The sequence below is a fragment of the Tenrec ecaudatus genome, chromosome 2 (assembly GCF_050624435.1).
Source record: "Tenrec ecaudatus isolate mTenEca1 chromosome 2, mTenEca1.hap1, whole genome shotgun sequence".
Classification (NCBI taxonomy): domain Eukaryota; kingdom Metazoa; phylum Chordata; class Mammalia; order Afrosoricida; family Tenrecidae; genus Tenrec; species Tenrec ecaudatus.
In genome coordinates, this window is record NC_134531.1 from 25,993 (window position 1) to 39,840 (window position 13,848).

A 13,848-nucleotide genomic window follows, 5' to 3' on the forward strand; every position below is an offset into this window, starting at 1 on the left:
CAACTATAAAATGTAGCTCTAAAATGCAGAGCTTCTCGGACACAGCTTTCAGGAAGCCTGTGGATCCAGGAAAGCCCCGATCTCAGCAGAACCAATTTGGCAATCCACAGGTCTGATTTTGGACCAGTCAGCTCACTTGGTCTAACTCACTTGGTCTAGATCACTCAATTATGTTCACATAAATTACAACAAACAAGTTCACACTGTCACCACATTTTCTATATAAGAAAACTGGAACAGAAATAAGCTGCCAAATTACTTGGCTTCTTATAAAAGAAATAGCCAAGTGGATGTTTGGGAAAGCAACAGCTATGTGGCACAGGGAGCCCTGGTGGCATAGTGGTTTTCACTTGGGCTGCTACCCACATAGTTCAAAACCACCACCCGCTCTGAGAGAGAAACATTAGGGCTTTCTAACCCTGTAAAGAGTTGCAGTCTCAGAAACTCACAGGGGCTGCTCTACCCTGTCCAATAGGGTTGCTGAAAGTCAGGGTTGCTGTGAGTCACAAAAGATGCAATGGCAGTGAGTTTTCAGTTTGATTATTAAGCAAAATTATCAAATTCTGAAACTTGTTTCTCAATCTATCCTCCATCAAGATCTACCTAAACACTTTTAAAAAATAAGTCATTTTATCAGGGGCTCTTACACCACTTATAACAATGCATACATCAATTGTATCAAGCACATTTGTACCTATGGTACCATCATCATTTTCAAAACATTTTCTTTATACTTGACCCCTTGGTATCAGCTCATTTTTCCCCCTTCTCTCCCACTCTCCCACCCTCATGAAACCTTGATAAATTATACTTTCATATTTTACAATGTCCACGGTCTCACTTCACCAATGTTTCTGTTGCTTGTCCCCCTGGGGTGTGGGTGTTAATACATCGATCATTGCTATCAGTTCCCTCTATCTCACCCCTACCCTCATGTTATCACTACTTCCATTACTGTTCCTGAAGGGTTTATCTGTCCTGGATTCTGTGTGTTGAGAGTTCTTATCTGTACCAGTGTACATGCTCTGGTATAGCCGACTTTGTAAGGTAGAGCTGAGGTAATGATAGTTGGAGGGAGTGAGCGGGAGAGGAAGCATTGAAGAACTAGACAAATGGTATGTACTGTGGTATGAGTTGGGGTGCCAGCCCCCCACCACTAATCTTGGGTTCAATAAGCACAATTGTATGGTTGAGATATATAAATATTATATTAAAGTCATCGGGAGCATGAGCGATAGAAGAGACATTACAATAATGCAGTCAGATACAATTCATGGTAGCATGCTCACCTCCTGGATGGCCATGATCTTACCAGCCAGGTCCACGCACAGTGAGGACGAAGGGAGGTGGGATGGAGACCAGGCAGGAGGCTCGAGGACTGGGCTGGAGGCTGGAGCCCCAGCACAAGGCTGGCTTCCCCAGACAAATGGCGCGCAACGTGGGACAATATGAATCATACCCCATGTAACAATTATACAGCCCCACCGGAATGTAGAGTGAATTTGAAAATTGTGTGAAGTGAGGGTCCGGTGTGGGGACTGAGAGAGAAGTAGTGGAAATAGTGAATGAGTATTTTAAAGAGGATAATGGAAGCAAGGTAAAAGTAAACCTGAAACTTATGGTACCATGCTCATCTACTTACTGAAAGGACAAGGTGTAAAAGTAATGAAGAAAAAATACAATGTTTTCTAAAAGTAGTAAAAAGGTATAATCCATGGTTTCCAGAGGAAGCAACTTTTGATTTAGAGACCTGGGAGGAGGTCATTGTCTACTTAAAGGAAGCACAGAGATGGGGAGAGTATCCCTATGGAGAAGTGGTCTCTGTGGGTACAAGTTAAGATGGTTTTAAAACTTTTGCAGGAGGAAGAGAATAAGGATGATCAGTCTAGTGAGAAGTCTTGTGTCTATTCAAATCTAGAAAAGCAAGCTAAAGTGTCTGTGAATAAGCATGATTTAGGTTATGAAACTTTAGGAAAAACTGAAAAGGCAGGGATTGGTTTGTTATCTAAAGCCTCCAATTCTAGAACAGAACCTCATGGCCAAAGCCTGTATGCTCTCGCGAGACTGTAGACTCCGAAGGTTTAAAGGTGATACAGTACTAGAGGCAGTGGATTGCAAGATCCAAAGCATGGCTATTAAGCAATCCCAGGAAGCTCCCTTGCTTTCAAAGATAGAGAAAGCCAAGAAGCAGAACAGGCAACGTCTAAGATGCCCAAATTTAAATCAGATGAGAAGCAGTCAGAACGGGTTTCAGGCAGATGAGAAGATTTTAGGCAGAGCTAAAAGAATGAGCCTGAGTCAGAAGGGGACATAGTAAAAGCAGCTGCTCTCCTGCTGGAATTTAGTGTAAGAAAGGCCAGAGATTGTAAAACAATCAAGCAAGCCAGCCCTGAAGGTAGAGAGATTAGCTCCAAAGAAATGCAAACTAGGAGAGCTAGCACAGAAGGTGAAGTTCAGGAAGTGGAACTCCAAAATAGACAGATTGAAAAGAGTAGCTCAGAGAATAGACATAAAGAAGCAAAGTATAGGAAAGCACCTTTACTCTCCAGAGTAGGAAGAGGGATTGCAGAAGAAGAAGATTTAGAATGCAAAATGTCTTATCCTGTTAGAACCAAAAGGAATTCAAAGTGCCTTTGCCTTTTAAGTTGCTAAAAGATCTCAAGCAGGCAATCAATGACTATGGCCCAGACTCACATTTTGTAATTAGCATGATAAGGGCTCTAGCAGAGTCTGACAGCTGGACCCCTACAGATTGGAAAGCTTTAGCGAGAATTTGTCTTTACTCTTCAGAATCCTTGTGATATCAAATGCTATGGAAGGAAGCAGCCCTTGCAAGAGCTGGGAAGAATGCTGAGGATGGGATAAATATAGGAATTCATCAATTGCTAGGGGATGCGAATTATATTACAGTTGAGTCTCAACTACAGTTTACTGAACAGACAATAGGACAGATACGTGAGGTTTGCTTAAGGGCCTGGGAAAAGATAATTCCATCAGAAGAGAGAAAGCCGCGTTACAGGGCTATAAGACAATGGAATGATGAGCGTTACATGCTATTTCCAAATGTGTGAAGAATGTTCAGGCAGTAAGAGACCTAGTGCACAAGCTATCTTATGATTTCTCTAATAAGCACTGCAAAAATGCCTTGCATCCCTTTGCTGGGTTATTTTAGGATATGCAGGAATGTAGAGGCAGAGGAATACAAGGCAGACCTCAGGGCAGCTTCATTGGCAAACTATATCAGACCTGGAAGAAAGTGCTTTAGTGGTGGGAAGACAAGTCATCTTCAAAGAGTGTAGGCAGAGCAGGCTGCGGCCAATGTCAGAGCATGGGCCAGGACCTTGGAGATTGGGTTTAAACGAACCTGAACTCTGCCTCCATTGTAGGAAGGGAACTCATTGGGTGAGCCAGTATCGTTCAAAAATCAACAGTGAAGGGTCGCCATTAGCAAAGACTTCCCTGCAGGAAAATAGTGGAAGAAAAGAGCAAAGAAGATCTTTGAGAGAAATTGCCTTTCTCTAGCAGCCTCACAGCAGGAGACCAGACCTAGCCAAAGAAGCAAAAACCTAGTCTCTGTTCTCACTGCAGTTGGTTTGAATAACCAAGAGATGGTTCAGAAGCCCTCACAGGAGCTTGATCCTCAAAAGCAGGGAGCTCTTATTGAAAGATTAATACAGTTTCTATCAGGAAGATTTAACCTTAGTACTCAAGAAATTAGAATTGATACTGGAGTTGATAAGAGTTGTAAGAAAAAGTCCAAAACTGTGATTGAATCAGAAATTAAGAGCAGTAATTGGGGACCACTACCTAAAAGAACTATAGGATGTTTATTAAGGAAGTCCAACATAAATTCTCAAGGTGTTGCTGGAGTTATTGGTCAGGATTGTGAAGAAGAAATTAAGGCAGTAATGAGTTCTGATATACCATGGTTTATAAAAATGTAGGATCGCTTAAGCCAATTTTCCCTTCCTTGCATTTCTAGAGTAAAAATTTATACCTATCAGGAAAGAGTACTTGAGAAGTTTGACCACCCTTTAAATCAAGCAGTCTTCTGGACTGCTGTTGTGGAGAAACAGCGCCCCCACATGGAATTAGAAATGGAAGGAAAAAGGTTTGTTAACTGTGGATGCCGGGTCATTTCCTTAGGGCATTCAGGAGGGCCTAAGACCCTCCCATTAACTTCCCCTAAAGCCAGCATAGAGGGAATGAGTGAAGTTAACCAAGACAGAACAAAGGTAAAATCATACAGTGTGAGAAGCCTGAAAGGCAAAACGGCTCAATTGAGCCTATAACCTTATTGGTAAGCCTGGAGAAAAAATGTCTGCTTGGTAAGTTACTTCAAGATCAGCTGAACAAATTTATTAAGAATTTTTTCAGTCTTTCAAAGTATGATAAGAAGTTCTCCCAATTAGTTAGCTCTCTTAATTCTCTGAGGGATGGGAGCCAGTATTTACATAACAATGAAGGTTATCTAACTAGTACTTTTACTGGTTCAAGATCTAGCAAGGTAACAGACTGCTAGCAATGCTTTACTATTTAAATTGTTAAAACAGAAGGGGGAGAAGAGGAATCTTATGTGTGACAAAGTTCATTTACTCATTTTAACTAAAAAATTTTTCTCCTTACAAAAGCTTGTAATAAAATTAGGGAAATAAACACGTTTTCAATTCTACAGAGAAAATTGATCCTAAGAAATCTGAGGATGATGGAAACTGTGTTTGGGATCCAGGTCCATTCACCTGGAGAAAAGGCTATGCATGTATGTTTTTTACAGAATAAAACTGATGGACTCCCTTTAAAAGGACGCAACCACCTTTGGAGAAAGATGGACAAGGAAGAGATGGAGAAGCCAACCAATATTAATCATAAATCCTTTTTTCAGGTTAATGATACCCCAAAGAGAGGTGCTATTTCTTTATATTTTCACAGGCAAAGGAGATAGGTGGATTTCTCTTCAGCCAGCAAGGCCCAGAAGAAAGCAGGCAAGCTGATGTGTGACCTGACCCCCTGTCCTGTTATTGAAGTTATTCAAAACGTCAAGAAGACCTCGAAGATTCCTGAGAGTGGCGATTGCTGACTGCTGAGATATTTCTTCCATTGCTGACGCTGTCTAAGAGACACTCTGGGATGCTATCATAACTGAACATTTTATACAATGTGACTGGAATATTACTGCAGACTGCTTTGCTGAAAGATCAAGATTTTGAATTTGTCAATGCTATAATGTGATTGGAATGTAACTGATTTCTGTATAACCCCTTATCCTTATAATAAGACATTGCATGATTGGGATTTGATTAGGAAACATTTGCAAGGGTTTAAGGGAAACATTTCATTAGATATTGATCAGCTTAAAAAGGATATTTTCTATACATTCAAAGACAAGCTTGAGGCTTCTCCTGGCTCTGATGTGATTAAGCAATTGATGAGTAGCATGGAAGGGTTGGACCCGCGAGCTTGGGGGCAAAGTACTTCACATAGCTTAAGTTCCAGTCTGACTGTGTTTTTTATCATCATAATTGTGATGCTTGCTGTCTCATGTCACTTCTATAGGAAGCTAATAGATATGAAAAGAGACCATGTTGCCTCCGTGACACTATTGAATCTTAAACATAATGCAGAGAGGGGAAATGTGGGATACTAGCACCAAGGGAAATAATACTGGGACTTATTCCCTGACTGGTACAGAGGGAATCTGGGAGACTAATGTTCCATGGCTGGAAGACCGCCACTCTGTTAGTTGGAGATAGACTCCAAGTTCATGTTCCTGCGGTAATCTATCATTTCCACAGATTCTCCCTTAAAGCTGTGCTGCCTTAAAGTGAGCACATGGTTGATTCATTCTCCCTATAGAAGCAGACATTCCTATTTGGCTCTATTTCTACCCACCACAGTATCCAATCTCTCTCATACCTTCCTCCAATAGCAGATGGGAATAAGGGGACTTTACCCCCAGTGCCTGGATTCTAAATGTTTCTATCAAGCCTGAATTTTTGGCTATATTAATTGGATCATGAAGTTTTGCCTTTACAGCTTTAAATGTATAGAAAATGATTTAAAAACACGTCAGTCACGCCCACCACACAGGTTTCCCGCTCCTAAAACACACTTCTGCGCAAAAAGACACCTGAGTGGCAGGCGGGTCTGGGCGCCGGCATAGACGCGATGGCGCCAACGCCACTCTCCGCTGAGGCGCCCCCTCAGGAGGCGCCCGAACGTGCCCCCCCGCCCGCTGGGGACTTCCGGCCGCGCCTCAGCAAGGCGTCCCGGGGCCTCCGGGCGGGCGCGTCCTCCGAGCCGGCCGGAAGCGCGGCACGGGCGCTGGAGCCTCCAGCCGGGACCTGCCCGAGCCTCCGGTCTTAGGAGCTCGCCACCCGCCAGCGCGGGGCCCAGGAGCCGCCCTCAGCCACGCCCACATCTGGGTCCCGCCGCCGCTCTCACCTGCCTGGCGCCCCGCGCAGCGCGCTCCGGATCCTGTGCGCCGTCAGAAGCCCCCGCCACCGCGGCTGCCCCGCTCGGTCACCTCACGCCCGCCCTGCGCGGCACTCCGCCACCCGCCGCCCACGTTCAGGGCCAGCTCTGCCGCCGCCGGGACCGACGGAGCACGCGCGCCCGCGCCTCCCAGCGAGCTGCACGGCCGGCCGGGGCCTCCAGCCGCCTTTCTCGAGCCTTTCCTGGCGGGTCCTGAGGGACCGCCGAGCCCCCGACCCCTGCCTTCCGGAGCGGCCCGCAGCCGCCTCGCGGGGACCCCTCTGCCTCGGCGTTATCTCGCAGCCCTTCGCCCCACTTGTGCCCCGCGGCGCCGCAGACCCCAGACCCCCCTTCCTGAGCGTGGGAGCGCGGGGATGTTGCCCCGCACCGTCGATGGCCGTTGAAAGGCTGAAGTTCCCACTTCCAAGTTCAAGAATATTATTCTGTGTGTTCATTTTTGTGATAACAGCTAACACTTTGCTGCAGTTTCATCGTTTAACCAATTCTTTTCGTATTCTGCTCTCCTGTTCGCTTTTGTCTCAACCAGGAAATGTCACGCCCGTCATTCTTCGAACACAAGTTGAATTTTTTATTGATTATAAACCCTAATGTCGACTAAAGCACCTGTACGAGGAGGCTTCAAAAATTCATGGGAAATTATCTTCTCTTTTCATTCCATTCTCCCACGATCTTTCCGAAGCTCCCGCGTATTGTGATACCAGTGTACAATTAGTAAAGCCACTCTGGCAAACAATTCAGTAGTCTGGGATATAATTTAGAACTATATGCTATGCAAAGCAAAGGTGGCAAAACAATCCAGTGGTAAAGGAATACTTTGGTTAATGAGTGGTTGAATTGGCCGAATTTACAAGAAATCAAAGGAAGGAGCATACTACATTCAAAAATAAACTCCAGGAGGATTAGAGCGATAAAATATTCAAAGCATTAAAAACTTAGAGAGATTTATTTTCGAGAGTAGCAATTTAGCTTTAGTGAGGTGGAAACTTTAAGCAAGACAGGAAGGTTCATGTCTTTAAAGGAAAGATAAAGCTATTTGACTATATACAGAAATTTTTACCTTTTAGCATGGTATCACAATGACAAGAAAAGTGTTTTAAAAGAACAATTGGCTATGCAAAACGCATGGCAATCTAACATAAAGTTTCTATAAATTATTTTTCCAGACAAATTGCTCGGTTGTATATGTTTTTAATACAGGCAATGCATACACATAGACAACTAACAGAAGAGAGGTTCATAAGCATGATTCATAAACATTGAAAAGATGCCTAATGTCATTGAAAGCCCTGGAAACATAAAGGGTTGAGATATAAATATTAAAGTCATTGGGAGCATGAGAGATAGAAGAGATATTACAATAATGCAGTCACACACATATCATGGTAGCATTGCTCACCTCAGCCCCACTTGGTGGCTTGGTGGTCCACGTGGAGGGGGAAGGGAAGGAAGACAAGGGGAATTGGAAACGGGAGGGTAAAGACATACATCACAGGAAGGAGTTGCACTATGTTATACAGCAGTGAGAAGGGGTGGTCTAGGGGCATACATGCAATAGGAAGAGGAGGGATGGGGGTATACACGTGACAAAATGGGCAGATCCTACATTTAGAATGGCAGCTTTAACTTTGACCTGTTTTCTGGATCTCCATATGAACCATTATCAGTAGGGTGTGAGCTCCACCTACTGGAACCAAGCTAATGGTTCCAAGTTTTAGAGAGAAGCAATCCATTGTCTCCACCAGCAGGGAGCAGAGACTGCAGTCTGGCAGCATTGCCTTGAGGGACCTTGCAAGCATCTGACTCACATACAGTATCCCTCTAGTAGGAATCAACCCAGTTAACTTACATTGGGGCTTTTTATCTCCAGACTATATATTTTTATTGGAGTAGAAAGCCTCATCTTTCTTCCCTGGAGCTGGCTGGTGGTTTTGAAGAGTGAAACCTTGTGGTTAACCGCCCAACCCATAACCTTCTATGGCACTAGAGCTCCATGACTCTGAACTAGCAACGTAAAATGCTTTGCCCTCAAGCAGAGTTTGTTTGCTTCCACCCACTCCTCTGGCCAGCCTGGTGAGGAGTAGTCTAGCCCTCAAGAACTTGCCTGAGTATGCTCTTGATGGGAATTGGGGTACTGAGGTTGCACGTTCATGCCCTGACCAAGATGGTTGGAGGGCCCTGAACCAGTCCTGTAAACTTTTCTAATCTGCAATAATGTATTTACTCCAATCATGGTCCTTTTCCCATTTCTGTAGTCACATTTCCAACTGCGATGGTCTGATCTGCTGGGAACGTGACTTTTAAAGGGGCTTCCTTTGTTTTCCATGTGACCGAGCTGTTGTGGATCCCTCGGTCCCCATTATGGCCTCATGCTTACGGTCTCCCTCAACCAGATGATTTGTTTTTTCTGGACTTTGTCCCATTCAAGATTTAAAAAGGGGGTCTCTGTAAATTATATTTGAACTTCGAGTCTTCTCCCTGATCTAAAACAATGCACACACAAATATATACCAATTCGATCATTTCTACATGTACAATTTGCTAACATTCATTATATTTCTGAAATTATGTAGCCATTCTCACTGTCCTTTTCCAATTCCAAATTTCCATCATACACATAAGTTCACTGCCCCTCAAACTTTTCACCTAACCTTCCAAGTTCCTGTGTCAATCTGATCACAGACAGATTATTCTTTAAAAGAACACAATGTCTAAAGCAGATCTTCTTTACTGATTCAGCTATTGGATGGCTTTTTTAAAAAAAATTGGATGGCTTTAAAAAGGCTTTCCAAAAGTAAAATCTGCTGCTATCAAGTTAATGCTGACTCATAGTGAATACCGGCTATGGGCTTCTGAGACTGTAATGTTTACAGGAGTAGAAAGGCCCACCTTTCTCCTGAAGAGCGGCTGGTGGTTTCAAACTGCTGACCTTGTGGATCGCAGCCCAATACGTAACCACTACACCAATAGCGCTCCTCAAAAGGATTTTAGGGGATGTTTTGGGTTTAAGGTTTTAGGATCTCCACTTTTTCTTTTTTCCCCCTTCTTTTCACCCAATTGATATTTGATTCATACTATTTCATACCTTGGTTTTACACATAAGATAGCTCTTGTTCATAACAGTTCATACGGTGCTTCTACATTCTCCTCCTAGAATATATGTGCAAAAATGTGGACATATCATAACACTTTTACAAAAGAAGCACACATGCATAACCAGTTCACAGATAGAAAAAGAGAACGTAACGACATTGCAGACTCCCACTTGAAACCCCTCCCAGTCACCGACTCTGTCCGCAACTTCTAACATCAGAAATCCATTTTTCCTAGTTTTGATCCTTAATTAAGTGAATTCATACAATGTGAGCTCTTTTTATGTCTGACTTCTTTTGCCATTTATTGGTCCTAAGCTCTTGGTGATATACCTATACAACTGTGTAGCAATACCTTGTTCATTTTCAGTTAATATGTATCATTGTGTCATTTTTTTTCCATTCTCATTGTTTTATAGTATTTCATTACATCTATAGCTCCAAGGGAGCCCTAGTGCCAGAGAGCTTCTACGTTGAGCCTCTAACCTCAAAGTAGGCAGTTCCAAACCACCAGTCGTTCCATGGGAGAAAGGTAGGGTTTCTGCTCCGGTAAAGTCACAATCTCAGAAACTCACGGGTAGTTGTTCTACCCTGTTCTATAGGGTCACAATAAATCGACATGCACTTATGGCAGTGAGTGAAATTTTTGTATTCTGTTCTATATGGTATCATGTTTCCCTTTAGGAATAGTTGTTATTTATTTGGTCCCTATATGTTTGTTTCCAATGACTTGATAAGCAAAAAAATCATAAATTAAATCTCTAAAAGACTGTTTAAAATACAAACTGTCCACTCTTACATCATTGTCAATTGCTCTTCCATGTGGACATTGAACTGCTAACACCAAGGTCAGTGGTTCAAGCTTACCAGCCCCTCCGATGGAGAAAGATGAGCCTGTTTGCTCATGTAAAGATTCACAGCCTTGGTGTCTCCATGTAGGCTCACTATGAGTCCTGAGCACCACCTGTCTGTGGAAGCCAGTCATCTTCTCTCCCCAGCCACTGCTGTCATTGCCCAGTGGGCACAGGAACAAAGGGGCCATGGTGGCAGGTATCAAGGTTGTCTCTTGGAATTACCATGTTCTGTGGTTAAAGTCCATGGTAAACTACAACAATACAATTCTGACAAGATTACTAATGGCACAGACTCTTCAGGAGTGACAGATTCGGTCACTGAGTCAGGCCAAGAACCAGGACCAGCTGCAGGACTTGTGAGGGCAAAGGGAATACAGAGTGGGTGGTGGAAGAAGGCAGCTCCAAAGAGCAGACCAGCCACATGATCAGTTACAGAGACGAGGACTACAGTTGTTATGAGGGCTTCCTCTTTGCATGTACACATCCAATATTTGGGGTTCATTTATACAATATAAGATGAAAATGGGGTTGTGTGCTGTCAGTCGTACTCGTGTTAGTTGTGTCATGTTACATGCGAGTATGTCTTTGTTTGGAGATTCTGTTTGGTTTACAGAGAAGTGTGTAGGTGCCAAATAGACAAGAGGTTTCATGTCAACTTGGCTGGGCCAGGGTTCTCAGTAGGATGTAATCTAATTGCATGGTGAGCAGCTATGCAGTTGTGGTCAGATGAGGGTGGAGGGCAATGGACAGGCAGTTTTCTCTTATTTCAGCAAACTCCTGGGAAGCCATGCCTTTTCCTCCTGGTATGAATCCTGCAGCTGTCTCCTTGACCTCTGGATCTTTGGACTTCAACCACTAGCCTGCCACCTTCCCTGCTCATCCTATCATCTCTTGCGCCTGCCAAGTTGCCATCTTGTTGGAGCACATAGCTGTGGGAAAACAGCCTGAGGAGCAGGCTCCTGGGAGGGAACGTGGGGATTGGCAGGCAGAACGCCCAGGCCCAACTCAGTGCGCTGTTTCATTTCATCCAGACTGACGCTCCTCCCTGCGATGTCACGGAGGACAAGCTGGAAGCAGTTTGTAAATGACAAAGCACCTCACACCATGAGCTTTCTCTGAGGGTCCGAGATGGTGGGACCGTGGACTCTGATGCTTGGGCTCTCAGTCTAACCTGCCCAATGTGACTCTGAGGGACATTCCACTCAACCTTTAAGGTTTCTTGCCCCTGACCCTCACCACCATAGCCCACTCTCCTGATTTCCAGTCTTAAGAAGTTGCCACAAAGAGCTACATGAGGCTGGGCCCATTTGAGCTTCTTCAAACATAATTATGTGGCACTCATGTTCAGTGTCCACCTTCCTACCCAGGGGTCCTGAGTGGCCTGAGGGCACAAGGTGGCGAGGGCTGATGTGCAGGCTGTCTGAGGCAGGGAATGTGTAGGGAGTCCTGGGGAAGAAGAGCAGAAGCTCAGTGATGTCAGTGCTCGGGGAGAGGAGCAGTATGGCGTGGCAGGCGGGGGGTGGGATGGGGAGCAGGTGATGTGTTTAACAGAAGGGCATGGGGAGAGGAGCAGTGTGGCGTGGGGAGGGCAGGTCATGTAGTTAACAGGAATTCATGGGGAGAGGAGCAGTATGGCATGGGGAGGGAAGGTCATGTGGCTAACAGAGGGCATGGGGAGGGGTAACTCAGTGGGATAAGGACAGCTGCCATCAAGGTGAGGGGTGGGGGTTCAGGAGGCTGTGGATGATGTCAGGGGTGAGGAGGGGCAGGGGTAACAGAGCCTAGGAAAGGTTGTGACCATGCACTGCAGATGTCCCTGCCCCAGCCAGGACTACTGTCCAGGTTGTTTGCTCCTGGACACAGCGTGGCCTTCTGTCTCCTACAGCCACCAGGGACAGCCCCTAACAGGGGTCAATTTTGTCAGCAGACATGTCTAGAAGCTATTATTCCTGTGCAGGAAAGAACACCCAGTGAAGCCCCATTGGCAGCCACCCGAGGAGCAGTGGTCAGAACCCAAGACTGTGCTGCTTCCCTGCCGTCCATCCCCACAGCCATTCGCCATGTGGCCCCACTGCTTCAGCAGCCACCAGATGAACCTTCTGAGGGGACAGCCACTGACTCACTGGGCTGGAAGATGGTCAGAGAAGTCTTCTTCAGGGAACTCATATCGTTTGGGCCTTCTGTCCCGACAAGCTCTGACCTTGACCCATCAAGCCAACCCAGTTCAGCTTCCTCTTGGGCAGCTTTCCCATGTAGAAACGCTGTGACTTCCCGGCCAGAGGACACTTCCAACCTCCCAGCAAAGGCTTCTTTCCATGAATGTCTCACAGACATGAGCTCTGAAGCTAGGGCCACACTTTCCTTGACCCTGACATCCAAAAAGTTCCTGTAAATACACATTGTCAAGAGAACAAGTGAGTTCTGACTGACTCCCTGCCCCCCCCCCCCCGAGTTCTTTGGGGATGTTGCAATCACTCAGGCAGAGCAGACCACCTCAGTCCCCAGTCCTCTGGAGCAAACCGGCGCAGCTGTCCAGCCCTGAGCAGCTCATCTCTCCAGGACCTGGGCCATGCACACTAGAAATGGAAACAGCTCCTCAGGGGCATCCCCTCTGCACAGGGAGTCCCTGGGGATTACTGCCTGGGTCCCGAGGAGCTCCTCCCCACGGCAGTCTCCCTCTGTTCAGTCAAAGAATTTCTAGTGCTGCTCAGTTCAAATCTATCCATCACAGCTGAGGGAGTGAAACAGAACAGTCAATTGTGTTTCATTTGAGTGATTAACTAGAGATAATAAGCTCCTCTGTCCCACAGATAGCAGGGCCTGTGATTTTTCTGCATTCGGCATCATTGCATGTGTTTAGTGAGTCTGAAGAGGACTTTACAGATTATTATTTGACATATGGGCTAATATCAAACTTATGGACTTGATCTGGACTGGACTGGAATGTTTTCTCCATATTCAATTGCCATTGTATATAAAGCTCTTTCCTATACAAAACAACAACAACAAAATGACCACAAGTGTCCCAGTTTTGTTTATCTAGTGAACCCTGCATAACACACTCTCCAATCTCTCATAAACCATAAATCAAATATGGAGAAAAACTGTCAAGCAAATGGCCAGCAAGAGTAAATTTCCACTGGTTCAGGCCAGTAGATGTTGTCTTTCAGGGTCTTCCAAGGAGATCAGATCATTCATCGGTTCTGGAAGGGTACTGGGAGCTTTCTTCAGGGAGGGAACCCTGCACAGCAGCGGACTCACACATCTACACACAAGGCAGTAAACTTTCTGAGAGGAGGCAGGCAATAACCACTTGCCTCACGAAAAAACAACCATTTTATTCACTGAAGAATAATTATTTCTCCCGTGAACAACTGGTTTTAGGGAGGCTGGTACCATACATGGGATATGGA